Source organism: Lactuca virosa, chromosome 4 (genome assembly GCF_052849685.1).
Source record: "Lactuca virosa cultivar CGN04683 chromosome 4, Lactuca_virosa_CGN04683_v6, whole genome shotgun sequence".
NCBI classification, from domain to species: domain Eukaryota; kingdom Viridiplantae; phylum Streptophyta; class Magnoliopsida; order Asterales; family Asteraceae; genus Lactuca; species Lactuca virosa.
The window spans coordinates 361,624,801-361,652,114 of NC_136429.1; the positions used below are offsets into that span (position 1 = coordinate 361,624,801).

Here is a 27,314-nt window from a genome sequence, read left to right on the forward strand (position 1 = left end):
TAATCATGTCATATAATGTCGGACAGGTCGAGTAACTGACATGTTTCCGAATGTCATCTCGCAACATGTCATGGTAGCGGGTCTTCCGCTTCTCCTCATCCCCTTCATACTGAGGCACCAATAAGACCCTCTCCCCGAACTTGGCGGTAATCCCTACCACCGACTCAGTTGTCTGCCTCATATCCATAAACTCCCTGGCCAGCTGCTGAAGCTCCATGGCCAGTGCAAACTCAGCCCTAAACCTGGTCACAAAGTTAGACCAGGTCATAGCCTCAATGGCTGGAGCTCCCAAAGAATCACTGCCTGCCTCCCACCAATCTCGAGCTCGGTCTCTCAAACATCCTGCAGTATACCGGATCTTCGACCCCTCAGGGTAGAAGCTCGTCAACTGAGCAGACTCCATGTCTGCAATCCACCTCCTAGCAACAATGGGGTCCTTCACCCCGTTGAAGTCTGGTGCACCACATCCCCTGAAGTCCTTGAAGGAGAGTGTGCATGCCCCGGACTGAGTAGATGCCATGTCACTCCGAAATGCCATGATGCGATCCTCCATCAGCTTGATAATCCCTACATTTATCGACCCGAAAATCACCGGGGTCGACTCAAGGATGCCTCTCGTGATCTCCGCAGCAATGAACTCACGTAGTCCCTTATCGACTAGCTCGGTACCCGATCCCAAACCTGATCCTGAACCTGAACCTCCTGCTCCATGTCGTGTAATCACCACCAATCTGAAACAAAACACATAAGTGTCAGGGTTATACATAACCTCAATAGGCCTATTTATTTGCGGATTTGAAGACTGGTGTTACTGCGAGGGGAGTTTGGTCTTAATCGAGCGAGCTCGTTGGATATTGAAGTCGGGGCATCCAATCCGAACTTTGAGAGGGAGAATGTTATGGTGCAAAGTCATGCTTGGATGAGGAGTGTTTAGGCTTACCCTCTTGTATGTGTAAATGGGTTGAGTCTTTCCTATAATTAGGAAGTGAGTGACTCCCATTATTTAATGATTATAATGAACCATTTTGAGAGCATTAGTTTTAGAGAGAGAAACTAGAAAACCTATTTGTACTCTTTCTAATTCAACTAATGAGAGCTTAAAAGATTTATTTACACCATGTGTTCATGATTTGTATGATGAGTCACTAGATCTTTTCTTATTCCGCACATGCCATCATAATCAACACCACTACAATCACCTTATTCATTTGAGTTTTCAAAAATAGTCAAGGTGTTTTGTATTTGTTTATGGGATAAAGGTCACCTAACCATTTGTGAAATATAACTCACGTGTTTTTTAAATGGATGATTTGATCAATTTCTTATGTGATAAAGGTCACCTAAGCATAAGAGTTTTGAGGCATAGATGGGATGAACATGCCATTTAAAAACAAAGTAATGTTTTTGATCCCATAAATCTAAGAATTACATAAGAGTTGCAATTGGTTATCGTAACCTACCGATCAACAAAATCACTTGAGTTGTGGGTCACCTCCTCAAGTTATTTTGGGTGATGTAGATCTTAGCTTTTCAAAATTTAATTTAAAGGGTAATTATTTTTTAAAAGAATTTATATCAAAGATATTAAAATGAATCTTAGTATTTTGTAGATGACTACCCCAATTGTAACCACCTCATCACTCACCATCCGATCCATCCTCGAAAAAGAAAAACTAAGTGGAACCAACTTTCTTGATTGGTTCAGATAACTGAGAATTGTCCTCAAGCTTGAGAAAAGGACTATGTCCTTGATGAACCTATCCCAGAAGAGCTCCTAGCTAATGCTGCCAAAGCATTGAAAGATGCTCAGCTGAAACATGTTAATGATTCGACCGAAGTGGCTTGCATCATGCTTGCAACTAATACTCCTGAACTTCAGAAAACTTTTGAGTTCCATGAAGAATTTGAAATGATTGAACAACTAAGAGTCATGTTTCAAGTTCAGGCTAAGCAAGAGAGGTTTGAGACCTTGAATGCTTTCATTGGTTGCAAGATGGCTGAGGGATCTTCTGTGAGTGCACATGTACTCAAAATGAAAGCTTATGTTGAGCAACTTGCCCGCCTCAGATTCCCATTTAGGGATGAGCTAGCGACCGATGTGATCCTAGCCTCATTGCCTAAGTTAATCAACCAATTTGTGATGAACTTCACAATGAATGACTAGGAGAGGAGCATCAATGAGCTTCATAACATGCTCAAAAATGTTGATGCAAATATCAATAAATCTGGGAACAATCAAGTGTTGATGATCCGTGAGGGTCAAATCTCCAAGAAGAAAACCGGTAATAATATCGGTAAGGGGGAAGGCAAAGCTACCAAGAAAGGCAAGGGCAAGGGAAAGGGTAAAGGGAAGTCTCCTTCTACTAACCCAACTCCTAAACCCAAGCCTGTTGCTGACTCTGATTGCTTTCACTGCAATGAAAAGGGACATTGGAAGCGCAACTGTCCCAAATACCTAGAGCAACTTAAGAAGATCAAGGACAACCAGGTTGGCACCTCAGGTATATATGTGATTGAATTACATGCATTCCGTACTAATTCCTGGGTATTCGATACTGGAAGTGATACTAACATCTGCAATGATTTGCAAGGACTAAAGAATGTTAGAGAACTAAGAGATGGCGATTTAGAACTTAATGTTGGCAATGGCACTCGAGTAGCTGTCAAAGCTATAGGACAATATAATCTTTTGCTTCCAAATGGCCTTAATCTTATTTTGAAAAATTGTTGTTATGTACCTAGTATGACTAGGAATATTATCTCTACTTCTCTCTTGTATGAACAAGGTTTTCGTTATAAGTTTGACTTTGATTCTGAAAACATTTCTATGTTTAAAGAAATGTGTTCTATTTTGAGGCTAGTCCCAAAAATGGAATATATGAAATCGATTTAAATGGTTCATACAAAAAGGATAATTCAATGTTCAACTTAAATAAGAAAACAAAGTTAGACACAAATAAAAATTGTTTATGGCATTGTCGACTTGGGCACATAAGTAAATCTCGCATTGCTAAGCTCCAAAATGATGGGATCTTAGAGTCAACAACCTTAGAGTCTTTTGATGTATGTGAATCATGTCTATGTGGCAAGATGACCAAAGCTCCTTTTACCGGTGTTGGTGAAAGAGCTTCGGATCTATTAGGACTCATATACACTGATGTATGTGGACCTTTTAGAACAATAACCAGAAGCGGTGAAAGATACTTCATTACATTTACTGATGATTACAATAGATTTGGATATGTGTATGTCATGAAACACAAATATGAAGCATTCGATGTCTTCAAGGTTTTCAAAAATAAAGTATAGAATCAACTTGGTAAAAAGATTAAAACCATACGATCTGGTCGTGGTGGTGAATATCTGAGCTATGAGTTTGATGAACATCTGAAGAATTGCGGCATAGTGTCACAACTCACTCCACCGGGAACACCTCAGCATAATGGTGTTTAGGAAAGGAGAAATTGTACTCTACTTGATATGGTGTAATCAATGATGAGTCATAATTCCCTTCATCATTCATTTTGGGGTTATGCCCATGAAACCGCAGCTCGAATTGTAAACATGGTCCCATTTAAAAAGGTTAGTAAGACTCCTTACGAGTTATGGCATGGAAAGGTTCCATCAATGTCTTACTTAAAGATATGGGGTTGTGAAGCATATGTTAAAAGAGAAACTTCTTACAACCTTGACCCTAGATCTCAAAAGTGTATCTTTGTGGGATACCCAAAAGAAACATGGATTATTACTTCTTCCAGAAAGAAGAAAATCGGGTGTTCATAGCTCGTAAAGCAATGTTTCTTGAAACTGACTTTATCTCGCATAAAGTAAGTGGGAGCCCCATTGACCTCGAAGAAATTCGAGAGAAACAACCTTTAGTTGAGAATGATAATCAACAAAGCACTGTTGAACCTGAATTATCATTCAGATGCCGAAAACCACACCAACTGTACGACACTCCAGTGGAACTCGTCAGGAACCTAACAGATTTGGATTTGTCATTACTGAAGTGGAGGTCTTCTTGATGGATCAATGTGAGCTCATAAATTACAAGGCTACTACTGCAGAAGCAGAGTTTGACAAATGGCTTGAAGCCATGAGAACTGAAATTCAAGCCATGAGAACTGAAATTCAATCCATGAATGACAATCAAGTATGGGACTTGGTTGAGTTACCTCCTAACAACATGGCTGTTGGAAGCAAGTGGATCTTCAAGAAGAAGATCGACATGGACGGAAATGTACAAAATTTCAAAGAACGATTTGTCGTGAAAGGATATACTCAAATTCAAGGTGTTGACTTTGAAGATACTTTCTCGCCAGTTGCTAAGATTAAATCTATTAGGATTATCATGGCCATACCTGCATATTATGACTATGAGATATGGTAAATGGATGTCAACACCGCTTTCCTTAACGGATATCTTGAGGAAGATGTTTATATGGAACAACCTAAAGGTTTTTTCAAACCGGATAACCTAAAGAAGGTGTGTAAACTGAAGAAGTCCATTTATGGATTGAAACAAGCATCTAGGGCCCGATATCATCGTTTTGACGAAAACGTCAAAAAGTTTGGTTTCTCAGAAAGTCCCGATGAACTATGTGTATACATCAAAGCAAGTGGGAGCCATATTGTTTTTATAATTCTATATGTTGATTACATATTACTGATCGGGAGAGATATCCCGAAATTGAAGGAGACTAAGGCCTACCTTAGTAAGTCCTTTCAAATGAAAGATCTAAGGGATGCTGCATACATACTCGGTATTAGGATCTATAGAGATAGATCCTAATGACTCATTGGTTTGAGTCAGAGTACATACATTGACAAAATCTTAAAACGTTTTTCAATGGATAACTTGAAACGAGGAATTGTTCCCATACTGCCTGGTACCATTCTTTCTAAGGCTGACAGCCCTAGTACTGAAGATGAGATCAAATGAATGAAACGCATACCGTATGCTTCAGCAGTAGGTTCAATTATGTATGCTATGACATGTACGAGGGCAGATGTAGCTTATGTTATTAGTATAACTAGTAGGTATCAAGCTAATCCTGGCGAAAAACGTTGGGTGGTTGTTAACAACATACTTAAGTACTTAATAAGAACTAAATATATGTTTTTGGTCTATGGAGGAGTTGAAGAAGAGCTTACTGTAAGATGTTACACTGACGCTGGTTTCAACACTAATCAAGATAACTCACGATCACAGTCGGGATATGTGTTCACACTTAATGGAGGAGCCATTGCCTCGAAGAGTTCAAAGCAAGAAGTGGTTGCACTTTCTACAATAGAATCAAAGTACATAGCTGTGTGTGAAGCGGCTCAAGAAGTTGATTGGATGAAGAAATTCATCGGTGATCTGGATGTTGTTCCAAGCATCAAAAATGCCATTGAGATGCTTTGTGACAACACTGGTGCCATCACTATCGCAAGAGACCCGATGGTTACCAACAAGACTAGACACATTCAACGAAAATTCAATTTCATTCGTCAGGAATTAGAATTGGGAAATGTACGCATTGAAAAGATTCATACATATGATAATCTAGCAGATTCGTTCACAAAGGCTATACCTCAAAGCAAGAGGGTCCAAAGGCTACAAAGGTTGTTATTTCTAAACACCCTATGGTTGTTGTAACATCATTCTAACATCTTTAAAAGGATCCTTGATGGTTTGTTTTGTTGTCACACTCGAAATTTATAAGAAATTTTTAAAGCTTTCGTTGTCGGTTTTTGTGAAAACTATCTATTTTATGCAACTACAACCCTTCATAATTTTCTTAATAATCATTCGATAAAATTCTTCAACTTTAAGGGATAAACTTTTAGTGATCATAGTTGTTGGAGTTGTTGGTATATAATTTTCTTATCGATCATTCAACAAATTTTTTGAATTAGAATGTCTAGACTAGAATGAATCTAATTTAGTTGTTTACGTGAATTTTGAAAAGCATACAGATTGAGTGTGTGCAAGTGTTTTGAAAAAGAATGGGTTGTTATCTTTTATATTTTTCTTTTTTTAAGTGTAATTGAAATAATTGAAAAAAAAAAGATAAAAGAAATTAAAAAATGCATAAAAGCCATTTTATATGCCACGAGGATTATTCATGCATGATTTAAAAATCACAAGGACCATTCATAAAAAAATGATACACTAAGTTTGTAACTTTTGATAAACCATATGGACAATTTATTTAATTTGACTTCTTGAAATGGTATTTTGAAATATATAATATTACTGATTTTTCGATCAAATGTCATGTTTTAAGTCTTTCGTGCTATCTATTTCCCAATTGTTATCCACTCGTATTGTGTAGTATATATTTTCTGATTGTTATGTATCTTAAACTTTTTGTAAAATTTAAGTAAAAAACGAACAATTCTCTCTAAAATATAATATGCATAAACATGTTAAGAAAATTTGACCAAGTCTATCTGAATTCATTAATACAATAATGCAAAATATATGAATAAACTACAATCTCTCATTGACTAAAAGACATCCATTATCTTGTAACTTTGAAAGACTGCATTAAACCACAAAGGTTATTAATATTACAATTATAACTTGACTTTTTTTTAATTAAAACAAATTAGAATACTTTATGCATGAATTTTAGCATGAATATTTTAGAATACCTTAACCCTCTTCAATATAGCCTTGGCCTTCTCATCACTCTTGAAATGGTCACGCACAGGCTGCAACACATGAAACTCATGTAAAGTTCGTAAATATATAAATAAAACAATACCAAATAAGAAGTTAATTCAGAACAAGACATGACATGACATATCATATTGTAGTATGTTATTGGAGTGCACTGAGACTGATATTAATAGGAAATTTTTTTTTCTATCCCGTCTTCTAAGGGACAAGACAAGACATAAAATGATATCATGTTTGCAGGACATGACACGACAATGGAGATTGTACTGCGTTTGGAGTGAATTGGATGAGAATTGATATTAATGTGACAAAAAAATGTTTTTTTGTCCCACCTAAAAGGGGGACATGACATCTCTATTTGTGTTGTGTGTACAAAAAGCTTAAATGCCCTCCTCGTTAAATCATATAAACTATATATCTGCAATATCCTGTTCAAAGATTTGGATAATGCATGTTACAAATCAGCAGGATGAAACTCTGCTTTTTCGTAAGCACCAATTAATTGTTAATAACTAGTAAAAACCCTGATTTTTAAAGAAAAATGTCATCAATCAAATACCTATAAAATTAGACTTAAATGAATAAAGAAACAAGAGTTATGATTTTTTTTAAACTCACTTTTCACCTCCATTTTCCTCTTTCCTTTCAACCTTGAACTCATTAAACCAAGGGAATACAATGTATTTAATGTACTCAAGACATGGATTCCCATCAACAATATTGGGTGGACAATATGCTTTCTTTATCTTTAAATTAACCTCAGTCTGTCACACTCATCATACAAATTATAACAACATACTTTAATACTAAAAAGCAATATATATGGGAAATTTTACCTCTTCATCGTCCATAAAAACAGCAGAAGAAGAATTAGATTTTGACATCTTTTCTTGTCCTTGTAACAAACCAGGAAGCATATCTACATAACCAAAGCAAACACAACAATCATATTAATTAAAAGGGTAAAACTACCATAAAAAAGAACAGCATTATATTTTGGGCAGTTTTGTTATTTAACGACTATTATATTACTTTTTCGAATCAAACGAGAAAGTTTTAGACATATTTTTTTTCAAATTAACCATTTTGAACTGTTATATTAGGTTTCACTCATAATTTTGTAAACTAACCATTCTGAGTTGTTATATAAGGTCAAAGTGATTAGATTTAAAAAATGTCAGAAACTTTTATAGAAAAAGAAAGAAACAACAATTATATTAATAAACGGGCAAAATTAAAAAGAAAAAAAAAGAAGAAGAACAACATTATGTTTTGAGCATTTTAACCACTTATAATTTTTTTCTAGTTAAACCAGAAATGTTTCATACATTTTTTCAAATTAACCATTTTGACATGTTATATGACGTTTCACCGGTTATTTTTCCAAATTAACCATTTTGAGCTGTTATATCATGTCAAAATGGTTGAATTATAAAAATGTTTGAAACTTTCATAGAAAAAGCAAGAAACAACAAACATATAATTATTTGGACAATTTTGCAGTTGAACCACCAATACTTTATTTTTACCGATCAAACCATACATATGATTTTCAGACTTTTTCCAAATCTTTCATTTTGATATTTTTGGTAAAAATGGTTAAATCGGAAACATGTCTATAACTTCTATGGTTTCGTTGGAAAAAATAAAGTATAAGTGGTTAAAGAGAAAAAGTTGCCCAAAAATATAATGGTTTTCTGTAAGCGGTGAAAGATACTTCATTACATTTACTGATGATTACAGTTGATTTGGATATGTGTATCTCATGAAACACAAATATGAAGCATTCGATGTCTTCTAGGTTTTCAAAAATAAAGTATAGAATCAACTTGGTAAAAATATTAAAACCATACGATCTGATCGTGGTGGTGAATATCTGAGCTATGAGTTTGATGAACATCTAAAGAATTGCGGCATAGTGTCACAACTCACTCCATCGGGAACACCTCAGCATAATGGTGTTTAGGAAAGGAGAAATTGTACTCTACTTGATATGGTGTAATCAATGATGAGTCATACTTCCCTTCCTCATTCATTTTGGGGTTATTCCCTTGAAACCGCAGCTCGAATTGTAAACATGGTCCCAACTAAAAAGGTTAGTAAGACTCCTTACGAGTTATGGCATGGAAAGGTTCCATCAATGTCTTACTTAAATATATGGGGTTGTGAAGCATATGTTAAAAGAGAAACTTCTTACAAGCTTGACCCTAGATCTCAAAAGTGTATCTTTGTGGGATACCCAAAAGAAACATGGGTTATTACTTCTTCCAGAAAGAAGAAAATCGGGTGTTCATAGCCCGTAAAGCAATGTTTCTTGAAACTGACTTTATCTCGCATAAAGTAAGTGGGAGCCCCATTGACCTCGAATAAATTCGAGAGACACAACCTTTAGTTGAGAATGATAATCAACAAAGCATTGTTGAACCTGAAATTATCATTCAGATGCCGGAAACCACACCAACTGTACGACACTCCAGTGGAACTCGTCAGGAACCTAACAGATTTGGATTTGTCATTACTGAAGTGGAGGTCTTCTTGATGGATCAATGTGAGCTCATAAATTACAAGGCTACTACTGCAGACCCAGAGTTCGACAAATGGCTTGAATCCATGAGAACTAAAATTCAATCCATGAATGACAATCAAGTATGGGACGTGGTTGACTTACCTCCTAACAACATGGTTGTTGGAAGCAAGTGGATCTTCAAGAAGAAGATCGACATGGACGGAAATGTACAAACTTTCAAAGAACGATTTGTCTTGAAAGGATATACTCAAATTCAAGGTGTTGACTATGAAGACACTTTCTCAACAGTTGCTAAGATTAAATCTATTAGGATTATCATGGCCACAGCTGTATATTATGACTATGAGATATGGCAAATGGGTGTCAAAACCGCTTTCCTTAACGGATATCTTGAGGAAGATGTGTATATGGAACAACCTGAAGGTTTTTTCAAACCGGATAACCTAAAGAAGGTGTGTAAACTGAAGAAGTCATTTTTGGATTGAAACAAGCATCTAGGGCCTGGTATCATCGTTTTGATGAAAACATCAAAAAGTTTGGTTTCTCAGAAAGTCCCGATGAACCATGTGTATACATCAAAGCAAGTGGGAGCCATAGTGGTTTTATAATTCTATATGTTGATTACATATTACTGATCACCTGAAGGTTTTTTCAAACCGGATAACCTAAAGAAGGTGTGTAAACTGAAGAAGTCCATTTATGGATTGAAACAAGCATCTAGGGCATGGTATCATCGTTTTGACGAAAACATCAAAAAGTTTGGTTTCTCAGAAAGTCCCGATGAACCATGTGTATTCATCAAATCAAGTGGGAGCCATATTGTTTTTATAATTCTATATGTTGATTACATATTACTGATCGGGAAAGATATCTCGAAATTGAAGGAGACTAAGACCTACCTTAGTAAGTCCTTTTAAATGAAAGATCTAGGGGATGCTGCATACATACTCGGTATTAGGATCTATAGAGATAGATCCCAATGACTCATTGGTTTGAGTCAGAGTACATACATTGACAAAATCTTAAAACGTTTTTCAATGGATAACTTGAAACGAGGAATTGTTCCCATACTGCCTGGTACCATTCTTTCTAAGGCTGACAGCCCTAGTACTGAAGATGAGATCAAATGAATGAAACACATACTGTATGCTTCAGCAGTAGGTTCAATTATGTATGCTATAACATGTACAAGGGCAGATGTAGCTTATGCTATTAGTATAACTAGTAGGTATCAAGCTAATCCTGGCGAAAAACATTGGGTGGCTGTTAACAACATACTTAAGTACTTAATAAGAACTAAATATATGTTTTTGGTCTATGGAGGAGTTGAAGAAGAGCTTACTGTAAGATGTTACACTGACGCTGGTTTCAACACTAATCAAGATAACTCACGATCACAGTCGGAATATGTGTTCACACTTAATGGAGGAGCCATTGCCTCGAAGAGTTCAAAGCAAGAAGTGGTTTCACTTTCTACAACAGAATCAAAGTACATAGCTGCGTGTGAAGCGGCTCAAGAAGTTGATTGGATGAAGAAATTCATCGGTGATCTGGATGTTGTTCCAAGCATCAAAAATGCCATTGAGATGCTTTGTGACAACACTGGTGCCATCACTATCGCAAGAGACCCAATGGTTGCCAACAAGACTAGACACATTGAACGAAAATTCAATTTCATTCGTCAGGAATTAGAATTGGGAAATGTACGCATTGAAAAGATTCATACATATGATAATTTAGCAGATCCGTTCACAAAGGCTATACCTCAAAGCAAGTTTGAGAGTCATGCAAAAGGAATCGGTCTACGATTAGCTAGTGAATGGATTTAAATATGTACTTGACTAATATTTGTATCTTCAAAACTATGTAGCAATGATATGTAATCTCCTCTGAATATGAGATATCTCTTTTGTGTTGAATACTATTGTGTTTTATATTAGCATGTTATTTAATCCTCGAATAATGTATTTATTCAAAATTTGTCCATAGTCAATCACTGTTGTGGGAGCAACTGTGAATTAAGACTAATATGAATTGGCTTGGTTGATTTCAAGAGGTGAAATAGCAAAGTGTTGCATCCAAATTCATATGTACTTGTTTGAGAACAATTATTGGAAATGACCCGCATCAAGAGTCACTTCATGGACTGATATCATAAGTGAATCTTGATAAGAGGTAAATATCTTTATGTCTTTCGACCTAAGATGCATATTGGAGACCTCAAGTATGGAGATTGTTATACTTTGACGTGGTTAAATGATGTTCATAACTGTGAAGTTATAAAAGCCTCCGTTAGATAGAGCATGAACTATATGAGATTATGTATGTAGTCAAGATGGGATTTGTTCCTCTTATCTGTTGAGAGTTAGACATCTAAAGCGCCTTTCTTACAAGTTGGATGGAAAATGAGGATGATCACGTTCCATGTCTCATATCCAACATGATGTCTGTAACAAAGAGAATATTGATACACTTACCTTATACTTCAATTGTAGCTAGTTAGCTCATGGAATTGGATGTTGATTGATGGCACCCCTTCGCGTGTTATTAGGGGTAGTAGCCCATTGCTAGATGTCAGCTACTGTCTATGTCAGTCTTTAATGAATCTTGTGCAAGCGGGAGATTGTTGGATCTATATGCTCAAGAATCATTATTGAGTGATGTTGCTAATAACATATGATCCTATAGGGTCACACCTTAATCAAGTTTGTACTTATTGAATATTTATTATATATTTGATATTAATAAATAAATTCAACTCTTGTATTTAATTAGAGAATAATCATTGTTTTATGAAAATAATAATAAAAGAAACTAGAAACTAGCCATTATATGATATGGTATCATATAATAAGTCATGTACAAAGTTTTGGACCCTTTGGTTAACCATGATTAAGTTAAAGACTTACTCTACCATGGTTAATAAAGTTGTAGACAATTTTTGTCTCTTCCAAGTCATCATGGCTGAAACGGCCTAGCCTAAGGGAGATTGCTTATGTTTTCTTCCCAAGTTGGTGTCCATGTTTTGTCTCCTTTTCACTTTATGCTTTAAAATACTTTAGAGTATTTTAATGGTTTGACTTTACTTTGCATGGGTGTATAAAAGGGGAGTCTTGTGCATGAAATGAGTAGAGTTCTTTTAGTCTTTCTCCTCTCTATTTCTCGCTAAAGCCGAGAGCACCTAAAGGAGAGCCTCTCTCCACTTTTGAAGTTGGTGTTTTAGTTTTTAGTGCTTACTTTGTGTCTTCCTTCTAGTGCTTAATTCTTTAAGCACTCAAGGCTTAAAGATCAAAGTCATACAAGAAGAAAACTAGCATTTTGAGTTCCTTATCTTGTTGGTGGATTACTTCTAGAGAAGATCAAGCTTCTTGTTCTTGCCATCTACTTCAACACCCCAAATCCAAGAGGGTCCAAAGGCTACAAAGGTTGTTATTTCTAAACACCCTATGGTTGTTGTAACATCATTCTAACCTCTTTAAAAGGATCCTTGATGTTTTGTTTTGTTGTCACACTCGAAATTTATAAGAAAATTTTAAAGCTTTCGTTGTCGGTTTTTGTGAAAAACTATCTATTTTATGCAACAAAAACCCTTCATAATTTTCTTATCAATCATTCGATAAAATTCTTCAACTTTAAGGGATAAACTTTTAGTGATCATAGTTGTTGGAGTTGTGGTTGTATATAATTTTCTTATCGATCATTCGACAAATTTTTTGAATTAGAATGTCTAGACTAGAATGAATCTAATTCAGTTGTTTACGTGAATTTTGAAAAGCATACAGATTGAGTGTGTGCAAGTGTTTTGAAAAAGAATGGGTTGTTATCTTTTATCTTTATCTTTTTTAAGTGTAATTGAAATAATTGAAAAAAAAAGATTAAAAGAAATTAAAAAATGCATAAAATCCATTTTATATGCCAGGAGGATTATTCATGCATGATTTAAAAATCACAAGGACCATTCATAAAAAAAATGATACACTAAGTTTGTAACTTTTGATAAACCATATGGACAATTTATGTAATTTGTCTTCTTGAAATGGTATTTTGAAATATATAATATTACTGATTTTTCGATCAAATGTCATGTTTTAAGTCTTTCGTGCTATCTATTTCCCAATTGTTATCCACTTGTATTGTGTATATATTTTCTGATTGTTATGTATCTTAAACTTTTTGTTAAATTTAAGTAAAAAACGAACAATTCTCTCTAAAATATAATATGCATAAACATGTGAAGAAAATTTGACGAAGTCTATCTAAATTCATTAATGCAATAATGCAAAATATATGAATAAACTACCATCTCTCATTGACTAAAAGACTTTCATTATCTTGTAACTTTGAAAGAGTGCATTAAACCACAAAGGTTATTAATACTACAATAATAACTTGACTTTTTTTTTAATTAAAACAAATTAGAATACTTTATGCATGAATTTTAGCATGAATATTTTAGAATACCTTAACCCTCTTCAATATAGCCTTGGCCTTCTCATCACTCTTGAAATGGTCACGCACAGGCTGCAACACACGAAACTCATGTAAAGTTCATAAATAAATAAATAAAAAAAATACGAAATAAGAAGTTAATTCAGAACAAGACATGACATGACATATCATATTGTAGTATGTTATTGAAGTGCACTGAGACTGATATTAATAGGAAACAATATTTTTCTGTCCCGTCTACTAAGGGACAAGACAATACATAAAATGACATCATGTTTGCAGGACATGACATGACAATGGAGATTGTACTGCGTTTGGAGTGAATTGGATGAGAATTGATATTAATGCGACAAAAAAATGTTTTTTTGTCCCACCTAAAAGGGGGACACGAGATCTCTATTTGTGTTGTATGTACAAAAAGCATAAATGCCCTCCTCGTTAAATCATATAAACTATATACCTGCAATATCCTGTTCAAAGATTTGGATAATGCATGTTTCAAATCAGCAGGATGCAACTCCGCTTTTTCGTAAGCACCAATTAATTGTTCATAACTAGTATAAACCCTGATTTTTAAAGAAAAATGTCATCAATCAAATACCAATAAAATTAGACTTAAAAGAATAAAGAAACAAGAGTTATGACTTTTTTAAACTCATTTTTCACCTCCATTTTCCTCTTTCCTTTCAACCTTGAACTCATTAAACCAAGGGAATACAATGTATCTAATGTACTGAAGACATGGATTCCCATCAACAATATTGGGTGGACAATATGCTTTCTTTATCTTTAAATTAACCTCAGTCTGTTACATTCATCATACAAACTATAACAACATACTTTACTATCAAAAAAGCAATATATATGGGAAATTTTACCTCTTCATCGTCAATAAAAATAGCAGAAAAAGAATTAGATTTTGACATCTTTTCTTGTCCTTGTAACAAACCAGGAAGCATATCTACATAACCAAAGCAAACACAACAATCATATTAATTAAAAGGGGAAAACTACCATAAAAAAGAACACCATTATATTTTGGGCAATTTTGTTATTTAACGACAATTAATTTACTTTTTCGAATCAAACGAGAAAGTTTTAGACATATTTTTTTTCAAATTAACCATTTTGAACTGTTATATTAGGTTTCACTCATAATTTTGTAAAGTAACCATTCTGAGTTGTTATATAAGGTCAAAGTGATTAGATTTAAAAAATGTCAGAAACTTTTATAGAAAAAGAAAGAAACAACAATTATATTAATAAACGGGCAAATTTAAAAAGAAAAAACGAAGAAGAACAACATTATGTTTTGAGCATTTTAACCACTTATACTTTTTTTCTAGTCAAACTAGAAATGTTTCATATATTTTTTCAAATTAACCATTTTGACATGTTATATGGCGTTTCACTGATTATTTTTCCAAATTAACCATTTTGAGCTGTTATATCATGTCAAAATGGCTGAATTATAAAAATGTTTGAAACTTTCATAGCAAAAGCAAGAAGCAACAAACATATAATTATTTGGACAATTTTACAGTTGAACCACCAATACTTTATTTTTACCGATCAAACTATACATATGATTTTCAGACTTTTTCCAAATCTTTCATTTTGATATTTTTGGTAAAAATGGTTAAATCGGAAACAGGTCTATAACTTCTATGGTTTTGTTGGAAAAAATAAAGTCTAAGTGGTTAAAGAGAAAAAATAAAGTCTATAACTTCTATGGTTTTGTTGGAAAAAATAAAGTCTAAGTGGTTAAAGAGAAAAAATTACCCAAAAATATAATGGTTTTCTGTAATTTGTCCCTTAATAAAGCAACAAAAAAAACTAAAAGCAAGTTTACAACTTTGCCCTTACGATGAGATAATACGATAGGCTTGTTTTTACTTTTGATGTCATCATAGTACTCCCTTGCAAGAACATTCACTTTTCGTTGATCCATGCCTAATTGACAGATATCGGCCTATCCAAATGAATAAATTTATTTAATAAAATCATAAATATAAAATGACTATTTATCCTTGAAAAAAGATTAAACAATAACCTTGAGGAAAAATATATCAGCGCATTGCATGCTTGGGTAGAATATTTGAGCTGCAGTTAGTTCATCATGCTCACTTTGACCCATAATCTGACAACACCTACAATCATTGAGATAATGTGATTGATAATATTAAGATATAAATTGAACATATTTATAATTATTCTACAACCGTTGAGATAATGTGATTGATAGTATTAGGATATAATTATCAAATTTATAATTATTCTATAGCCATTGAGATCGATAATATTAGGATATAAATTTAACAAATTTATATTTATTCTACCTCGTTATTCTAGGAAGTTTGTTTCTTCTAGCAATATCCATGACTAACGGCCAATATTCACGTGCCCTTGCATTAATTTCTTCAAAAGACCAAATAAACTCTACTTTACCATCTTCCAAATTCATGTCTGCAACTTTCCAGATCTCAATTAAATAGTGTCCAACAGTTTGGATTTTGTTTAAATCTCCACCCATTTTGTTGTTTAATTGAGCAAACCAATCTGCTATCCAAATCTTTACTTTGCAACCAATAGAAGTGAGCTTGTTAAAATTAATCGTCTTCATAACACCCTGTTCAACAAGAAACATAAGAAACATAGAACATGAGATGATTAAAATAATTATTTCAATCAAATATAGGTTTATGTTTTGTTAAATACCTGAGCAATATGCATTCGGCCATAGGGTTCAAACCCATCATAGCAGATGGGTTGGGGATTTCTGGTAAGAAGATTCAAGAGTTATTCCTCCTGGATGCATTCTTCCCCAATACTCCTCACAATCCTGAATTTTTCTTCAACGCTCATCCTAAACAAATAACACCGAATTTGTTCAATTCATTATCTTTAATTGATAGGAAGAAAAACGATTATAGGCCCTCTTCTTGGAAACAATGCTTTTTATTCTCTTTGATTTTTTTTCTAATAAGAGGAATTCATTAACAATGCATACTTTGTTAATGGTAAATAAGTTTGTAGAACCTATTAACAGGAACAAGTACTAAATCACGTAAACAAGATATTCATTACGCTGAAGTTCATCATAACTAAGATCTATATAATCCCTTTTCCTTTTTTGTACGATATAGGATTTCAATATCTAGATGCTAATTTTTTTACATTGTATATCATAACGTTTATATAAAAAAAGAACATTACAATGTTTAAGTTAATAATGAATACATCAATAACATCATAAAACCAATTAACATCTTAGTTCTCATCATACAACGAATGAGAAGGCAAACGGGCAACAAGTTGCACCGCTAAGCCCTTTTCTATGGTAAAGCCAATTCTACATTGTATTGATAAAAATTGAAATAATCAATTGCTACATTGTACTGATAAAAACTAAACATTTACTACATTGATGATCTAAATTTAAAGTTATTGGACTTGATCTTCTCTCTATGAAACTTCATTGGCATTTGGCAAGTACAATGAGTAATGTTTGTATCTATTTGCACATGTGTTGTAGAAGTCTTTGCTTTGTTTTGTCATGCAGGTCATAGAGAATCGGGTTTCACTTTTTGCATGTTTCATTCTTTAATATTTTTCTTCTAATTTTCTGATCTATGTTCTTTGGAATATATCTTTGTTACCTTCATCATGTATATATATTTGATGTTGTTCTTTGATTAAATATAGATATCACATGGGATTTATCTGTAATTCTTAATTTCTAACTTCACTATACTAGTTTTTGAGGGTGCTTATATTTTATTCGTTTCTTACATGTTGGTGTAATCCGATTAAAGGAATTTTGTTTGATTGATATGAAAATGGGGGAGTTTACTAATGAAAAATTCTTATAAAGGAAGTTTTACCTTCTGAAAAACATTCAAAGGTATGTTGATATTGATATTCTTCAAGAGTTTTCTTACATTCTAATGATGTTGAATTTATTATATATTAAGTTTGTTACTTTGTTTTGAGCATGAACGTCACATAGATCATGGATGATGAAGTTAAAAATTATGACAACAATGTAATGTAGTATGATATTATTGCAACTAATATGTGGGTTGCAACGTGACAGAGTTTTGTATTGTTTCTTTGTAGGAGAAATGATCCGATCTATGTGGGTGGATTTTTGTCACTTTCACTTTTTCTTTTAAGAATTCCCCTTTAAAGCTTTGAGTTGTTGGAGTGTAACGTCCAAATTTTCAAGGCAAAATTTTCATTTGTATTTTATCAAAATATAAGTCTTACACATATTATATTACACATTTAACTATAAAAGAGAGTTTTAGTGGAAGTCTTAAAGTATTTTATTAATGCCTTCGATGTAGGTACAATCATGCATGATCCTTTTCTCGATCCGAAGAACAACTTGAAAAGCAGTTATTCAACTATTGTAAGTTGATGATTAGTGAATCCCCCCAAGATACCATATAACACAATACATATACAATGTATACACATAATGACCTTCTACATATAAACTGGTCTGCCCTTTTTCCTTCAGCATAACGCTGGTCCGCCCGAGTATATTGGCCTTCAACACGAAGTTGGTTTTCCCTTAACTCCTACATATATATAGATATGTTAACACTTCTCAACACGATATGAAACTAACTAAGCTAGTCTAGTGGACTAACTTCATGCTACATGGAAACTATATCCTAACATACAAAGGATATATACTGGAGTATAGAATATAGTGAGAAGAACTCACCTGGACAAATTCTCAGAGGATTAACAGTTAACCGGACAATTCAACCGGCGAGCAACATGCCAACGAGGATTTACCTATAATACTATAGTTTATTAGTTCTATCAAATAAGAATCAGCCAGGCAGGACAATTAGGAGGCATGATCATTTCAGCATATAGCTTTTCTGAAATCCAATAGCCAAGCCAATGTGACCATTCTAGACACCTCTCCTGTAAGTAGATCAACCAGTAATATGACTGAAATTACTGATAAATCTTATTTACAGATTCATAATAACTACTAAAAATATAAATAAAAGTTACACTTAAAATCCTAGTAAGCGTAGCTTAACTTATAGAGAGTTTCTAGCAAAAATTGAGATTTACGCAGACAGAACTTCGATACCGAGCACTTCTATTTGTCGGGCCCTCCTATGTCACAATAGCTCACTAATTAGATTCTTCAGAACCCCAAAATACCTTAGAAGTTCGGATAGAGAGAGAGAGATAGATAGATAGAGAGAGAGAGAGAGAGAGAGAGAGAGAGAAAGAGAAAGAAGTGAGGTTTTTGGTGTGGAGAATGGAGAGCAAATGAAATCTACTTATAAGAGGTTTTCTGGGGAGGCGTGTCACGCATTCTATAAGGCGCGCCATGCCCTTGGGTGGTGCTGGAGGGTGTTATGTGTTGTATGCTCGTTGGTCCACGTTTCACCTTTTAAAAACGTGCTAGGCTCCCACTGGAAACTTCAAAAATTCGTATCTTCTTTATACGAACTCCGTTTTTGACATTTTTTATATCCACGCGTAGCTATCAACGATATATACAACTTTCTTTTAGAATCCATAGACTAATTCTAAATTTATTTTTAAATTTATATTTTTAACAAGATTAGACTGTTAAAGTCCGTGTAAAAATAATAACTCTCCCATATTACGTTCGTTCTCGACTATCTTTGTATCTACGGATTCATATTCACGAGATCTTTAACTATCGTTTAGATTGTTTTAGCTAACAATCAACCAATTTGAATTTCGATTTCTGTGTCCACACTGTTGCGTTGAAACTTCAAAAAATCATGACTTCCTCATACGAAGTCAGATTTGGACATTCCCTTTATACGCGATCTCGGTTTTAAGATTTCTACAACTTTTGTTTATATTTCTTAGGCTAAAAACAACCTATCTAAAATTCACTTTTTACGATAAGCAGAGCCGTGTTGGTTTATTCGTGAAACTTCAAAGAAGTGTAACTTCTTCATACAAAGTCGGATTTGAGCGTTCTATATATTTATGAAAATCATGTTGACATTTTCTACATGATTATGATGATTATTTTGGCTCAAAAGTAATATATTTATACTTCGTATTTCATAATAATTGATTAATATTACAATCTATGAAAGTAGTAAAAATGGGGTGTTACATGGATCTAAACACAACGTTAAACATGCGAAGAACTTCTAATCCTAATATTTTGTTTCTTATTTAAGGTTTTCTATTATTTATATATATGTAGAACATTTGTTTTAAAATAAATATAGAAGAAAAAGTTGTCGACTTATCGTTCTTATAAGCCCACTCAAAGGCTATAACAAAAGGAATATTTGTTTAATAAATTAGAAATGAGAAGATAGAATAGAGATGAAAGGGAAAGTTTTAGATGTAAATATGTCAAACTTATCATCAACATGAAATGAAGCAAAATCATATCTTCATCAAGTTACAAAAATGAAGTTGATTCTATGTAACTCATCTTCATCAAGTTACAAAAGCATATCTTATGTGCCAATTAATTCAACAACCACATGTAAAAGATAAATATTACATTACATGCAATAACTTTGGATCAAGACTTTGTTAAATTTAGTGAACCAGGTACATCCATGGGTATTGGTCTTAATTGTTGGGTAAACTCTTACCTTCTTATTTATTATTTTATGGTTAATTCTTATGTTAAGCAAATTATTCACAGCTTCGATTAAACACTATGTGACAACCCGAAAAATTTTAAATTTTGCCTTGCAAAGCTCAGCCAGTCAAGTCAACCGAGTGTCAGACTCATTCCTGCTATCATTTAGCCTCATTTGGAGTCCGTTTAAAGGTCCAAAGGTCAGTACATTCGAGCTTTGAACATAAAAATGGATCGCGTACACTTCTAGCATCAAATCCGGGCCTTACACTCCAACATCAGGAGTGTACGGCCGCACACTGGGTGTGCGGCCGCACACCCCTCTCCTGGCCGTACACCCACCTCCATATATAGGAGGAGACCCCCTTCACTTATTCCTTTCATTTGGCTGCACTTTACTTTCTCTCTCTACTTTCTCTCTCTAAAAACTTCATCCAAGAACACTCTAAGGGCCTCAAAACGTGAATTTCTCCAACATTCAGCTTGAAATACTGGTAAGACACCTTGATCTAAGCTTAAAACTCATCATGTTCTTCGTGTTCTTCATCACTTGAAGGTGTACGGCCGCACACCTTCATAAGGTGGCCGTACACACCTCAAAAACTCTCCAAGGTGAAGAGTTTGGCCTTCATTTGCTAGTTGGACTTTGTATTGGCCTTTAAACACCCGAAAATCGACATTTTGAGCATGAATGAAGAGTGTACGGCCGCACACCCCTATGTACGACCGCACACTCCCTTGTACGGCCGCACATCCCTGTGTACGGCCGCACACTCCTGTGTACAACCGCACACACATGCTGACCGCACACCCATGGCCGCACACTCCTCAAAGTGGCCGTACACTCCCTTTTTGTGAATCACATGTGATTCCAACACTCGGACAAAGTGTTACTTAGTCCCGTAAGGTGTTTCCTTGCATTTGGTTGCTTCTAAGCACTATATTTATGTCAATTTATGACAATGTATATCATTTAGGACTTGTTGTGTCTCGGGACATCATTCGTGGAACTTCTCATCCTTACACGCATATTCGTTGAATCACCCATATCAGGTGAGTTCATACCCCGTAATGAATCTTTTAATTGTTTTAACTGTTTTAAGGGGGGGGGGGGGAATACAAGTTGAACACAATGATAATTGTGTAAATGTTTGCTATATACATCTTTCAAAAAGATTACTTATGTCTTTTATAAGCGATCAAAACATTTCGAAAACTCTTTTAAAGTTATGTTACTTTATAGCTTTACAAAAACTCCGTTTTAAAGTACAAACATAACTTAGTAGATAAAAGAGTCTTTTCAATAAACAGTTTAAGTAAAACATTAGTAAACTATAATAGGTATAGTTTAGGAAGACACTACTCATTACTTCTAGTACAATGAAGCATACAAAGATTCAGTTCATACATGAGTCAGAACACACTATTTTGAGAAACATTTCACACTACTCACTATACAAGAGAGTATACTATACACTAGTACAAAGAGAACATTACTACACTATAACTTACTATACAAATACTGTTATATGATAAATTAATGTGACAAACCATTTAAGGATACAACGACACTGTGTTGTATCAATTTGTAACCAGAGTCTCCTGGAGGGAGAGCAGTCATCTTGTGTATAGATCTATACGGGACAGACACTCCCACACCCTGACTGCTAGCTACAGTCCCAGCCGATAAGGCCAGGGGGTGACAAATGTCACCTCACTACATATGACACTGGAGGGTCATCTTTTATTCAGTCGTCGATCAGCATGGTTACATACGAGTTCACATTAAAACCTTTTAATTTACCATTTTGGAATTAAAGGCTACTTTAGACTCCCCGAGGTGTATTGTCCATTTAATACTACATGGAGTCTGTATTTTATTACTTTATAGCCAGCAGTGTCACTGCTGAGATAAAACATTATTTTCCCTATTACATTTACTTTGTGATCTTCTCACATATTCATTAATGTATAAACTATATTTAGTTAATGATAGTCTCACTTGGGAAAATACACACTCATACAAGAAACATACATACACAACATTTGATGCCTTGGTAGAAGGCTACGTTTAGTAGAAAGGACCATAATGCTAACCTTATGATTCCTTAATGTATACATCAAAGGATACATATATATCAATAGGATCTGACAGGTAATAGGATGTGTGCTCTCCGCTTCATTTCATGTTCCTTGTTTGGTTGTGGGCTTAGAGCAGATTCACCCAGTCTACTATCTATTTGATTCTAGATATATATGTCCAGTATACATTGAGTCATCATAAGGGTACCAGGTATGGGTCAAGTCATAGGACACCGAGTCAGTGCACAGTTTTCTAGTACAAAACATACTTTCCAAATCAGAGCTTTGGTATACAAAACTAGAAACCTATCAGCTAAGGGTTTAATCCATTTTATTAAACCAGGATAACTTCAAGGACCTTAAGTGGACAACTCTATGATACCTTAGATTATACATCAGAGTTATATATATAATTAATAACCGATAGATAGTTGGATGTGTGCCTTTCGCCTCATTTCCTGTTCCTTGTTTGGTTGTGGGCTTAGGGCAGATCCACACAATTAACTATCTGTTCGGTATTAGATTATATATAACTATTATAAACCAAGTGATTATAAAAGGAACCACTGTGGTTACTATTTTATTATAAGAAATAAGAGTTTTCTTAAATAATTTTTCTTCAAATATAAAGGAACTATTACAGTTAACTCCGTGAGTACCAAGGGAATACACTAGGGTTACATACAACAAGGATCCAACAACCAATGGGATGTGTGCTTTCCGCCCCATTTCTTGTTCCTTGTTTGGTTGTGGGCTTAGGGCAGATACACATAATCGATTGTTTGTTTACTCTGAGTTTTATATAACTTATATCCATTTAATACTCATAGAAAGGACTGTTGAGTCATTTTCACTTATCTTTCATCAAGCAGGAAATATAGGATTTCCTGGAGGAACAGACAAACTTTTCTAAACAGAACTTACTACAATTTTCTACAACTTTCGACAAACTTTCTTACTAATACTACACCACTAAAATCTTATGAACTCACCAGCTTAATTGCTGATCAACTCTTTCAAATAACTTGTATTCTCAGGAGCCTAGTAGACAGGTACTCGTGCTGGGAATTCAGAAGATGGAGCAGTATAGCTTCAAGTCTTGTTTGTTAATTGCTTATGTATTCTATGTTTCGTGAGAACACACCTTGTAAACACTTTCTTTCTAATGAAATGGTGGTTCATTACTTTGCTTACTATGATGCATGTCTTGTGATACTAAACATGACGTCCTCCACCCCAAAACGTTTCCGCCGTTCCGGTTTTGGGGTGTGACACACTATATACTCTTTGACTTATTTTGTAGTGAGCTCATGAGGTTTGTTGTTGAGGATTTATATTGATATAGCTAAACACTTGATGAAACACTTGTGTATGTCTTTGACAAGCCTTGACCTTTCTTCCAATTTTGCATCTCACTAGGCACTAGCACTCTTATTAAATCCAATGTATGTTACCCATATTCTTAACCTATAAGTACTTAGAGTCGTGAAACACAAGGTTTGATGGTAAACCTTATTTTTATGCTATCCATTAAAGCAATTAATGATTACTAATACGCTCATGGAAAAAAGATACACGGATCCAGTTCACGATAAAATTAGGTCCAATTTAGTGGCAATCCAATAAAATAAAGTTAAGACACATTTGAAAAGCCTAATACATAACCAAAAAAATCACCATATATAGATGAAAATCATTTGAAAAGCCTAATACATAACCAAAAAAAATCACCATATATAGATGAAACTTACTGTGTGGTAGAATTCAACGGATTCAAAGATGATGCACTCAACGATAGTGATTTAACTTCTTTCTTTGGAGGATTCTCCACTGAAATCACTATATCTTTCTCGTGGTCGATGGTCGTAAAAGATACGAAGATTTATGGTGGAGAAGGGAGCAAATGAGCCACTAAAGGTCCGACTTCAATTGGGTTGGCAAACGACATAACTTTTTATTTTAATTAGGGACATACACAAAAAATATTAATTACAGGAAATATTATTATAATATAATTAAATATAAAATGTAATAATTAAAAAGAATATTTATTATTAAAAAATATGAAATGAATTAATTATGGAAATATTCCTTATAATAAATGTATTTTATATTTAATTATACCCTTAGGGTACATATTAAAAAATCCATTTTAATTATGATATTTGTGCCCATTAATATGCAAAATTACTTAAGAGTTACCTGGAAATTTTTATTGTTCGGATTCCAGTAAGCAAAATATTAATACATTGTTGTTTTATGTTTGAAATTTTTTTTCTTTCAGTCGTTTAATTAATGGTTTTTTAATAAAGTTTCTTTTTTTCAATTTTAACAATGACAGTCATTGATTAATGTTTTGGTTGTATATGTTGTTTTTTGTTAAACCCAGTCCATTTTGATAGCGATATGAGTGGCAAAACAATTTTCTTTTTTGTAATTTATTTAGATATGCCATTTATGTATAGTATATCTTCATTTCTCATATTATTTTCAACTTTAGATGTATAAAAAAAATACATAACTGATTTATGTTATCAAACTCACATTTTAATCAAAATGCTTATACAATTAAAATCAAATATTAGTAAAAGATAATTAATGTTCTAAAATTTGACCTTACTAAATAATTAAAAAATAATCTCATATAATTATATGGTTATAAAAAAAACATAAAGTATTTTTCTGAAAATTATATAATATAAAAGCCTTATAAAGTCAAATTACTCAATAATGTGAATAATAGATGATTAGGAGATTGTAAACTAATAGATGATTAGGAGATTGTAAACTAATAGGGTTGATAACAAAACAAATATACTGATGAAACCGTCTTCTATATGACCGATTTTTTTTTCATGTAAATCTACTACACATTGGTCAAGCCATGGACCACTAACTTGGTATTTATATCCCCTATTCCATAACACCTAATACTTAGTGGTTTCTGGTTTGACGATTTTCATCAATCTTATGGCTTGTGGAGTTTGTAGTACATAACAGTTGGCAATCACATTTTGGACATTTGTAATTATTTTCATTACGTACTCTATGATATATTTCATTGTTGAAAATGATGGGTTTATCCCTCCCAGCTACCAATTTGTTATTTCAAACCTCACACATGTTATTAAGAAACATGTTATTTCAACCATTCATATACATTATTGTTCAACTATTTCAATTATTCCATTGCATTATTGAGTGTTACATTATATAAGCAGTTGCACAATCCATAAAATATCTTTATATGCTCTTCTTTTCTTGTTTACCATCATATTCTCATGAGTGTCTTAAGAAAAATTATGTTATGTATAAGGATATAACTTTTCAATTGATAGGATGACTCCCTAAGAACTACGTAGTTAGGTGAATATAGTCACTAAGACTCAAATTCAACAACTAAATCAAATAAATACATTGCATAACACACTTACCTTTTGTCTATTTGTAACAAAACTGAAGTTGGAGTTGGTTGATAGGTATAGATCATCAATGCATGAAATAAACCATGTCCATGAATTTGTAGTCTCTACCTCAACTATTGCATGTCACTGGGTAAATACCATTATTAGGGTTAACACCATATAAGTGACACCATAAGACAACCATTAAATCAGTTGAAATAATTCTCTTAATAAGAGAAAGTTTTTTGGTCCCATTATTCTTACACTTGGAGTTGTAAAACCATTAAGGTATAAATGGATCTTCATATGAAAAAGAAATGAAAATAATGATATTTTATCATACAAATCCAGACTTTTGGCTCAATTTTTCTCTAAAATATCGGGAATCGACTATGAGGAAACTGATAGGTTTAGATAAGCTAAAAACAATATTTTTAATAAAACTTTTATTAAGGGAAACGGAAGCGATTTTAAAATAACTATTATTTCAAAAACATTTTAAAACAAAACCGCTAAGGGTCTATTTATATTTAATAGAAGGATTATAAAACAACCATAGGATGTTTACATGACAAACTTTGAAGACTTTGATTCCACTTGGCAATTAGAGAGTTGATGAAGATGACAAAAGTCCAAAGTAGAGCTTCTGTATATTGTATCCACCAATAAGTGTATGTCACCACGAATGATAGTACTCATCTTATATTAAGTACTTCTTAAGCCTTTAAGAACTTATCACAAATTATACTTAAAGGAGAACCACTTCCAAAGCACCAAACTCTTACTTCAAAAGAGAGCAAGAGAGGGGGGAGGGAATGAGGCTCTCGGGTTTGGCATAAAGAAAAGAGGATTATAAAACACTAAATTCAAAATGAAATCCTTACACTCTCTTATGTACCCACATGTGAGAACAAGAGACCATGATTTAACTTAATGTAAGGTGATGGTTCTTTAGAGGTATGGTACATATAAAAGGAAGTCAAACAAGCAACCATACCCTATCTGTTGGGTACTTTCGACCACTAGTAAGGAATAGATAGGGTGTGAAGTGTCTTACACTTCATCTCATTAAACTAATGTACATAATAAGTCTAGTAGTGTAACGCCCCAATTTTCAACTTAATTTTTTCATTTTTAAAACATAAATAGAACAACTCGAAAAACCTTTTCATTAAAAGATTCTAGCCATACATTCATTTTAAACATCTTGAAAACATAATAGAGAGTTTTAACGGAAGTCTTAAAACCCAGTTATTTCTTCGATACAAGTACAATCACACGTTAGCCTTCCCACGATCAGAGGAACTACTTGGAAAACATTTAATCAAAATTCGTAAGAATAATGGTTAGTGTGTTCGTCAAAATACTACATACCATAATACACATATAATACATACAAACAGAGGCTCTCGGCTCTAGTGTCGATCCACCTGAACATGTAAAGACTAACGGTTCTAGTGTATGTGTTGTCACGACTAATAACTCTAGTGCATGTTTAGTCATCCCAACAGTTAACGGATCTAGTGTACGTCAAACCCTAAACACGAGTAATCTAGGCTC

The 27,314-nt window shown here is 33.7% G+C and overlaps 1 pseudogene; it reads right to left on the reverse strand.

Annotated features, from left to right (window-relative positions):
• Positions 1 to 6,509: 6,509 nt before the first annotated feature.
• LOC145168982 (tyrosine--tRNA ligase 1, cytoplasmic-like) lies at positions 6,510 to 16,511 on the reverse strand (annotated as a pseudogene).
• Between the last annotated feature and the right edge of the window lie 10,803 nt (positions 16,512 to 27,314).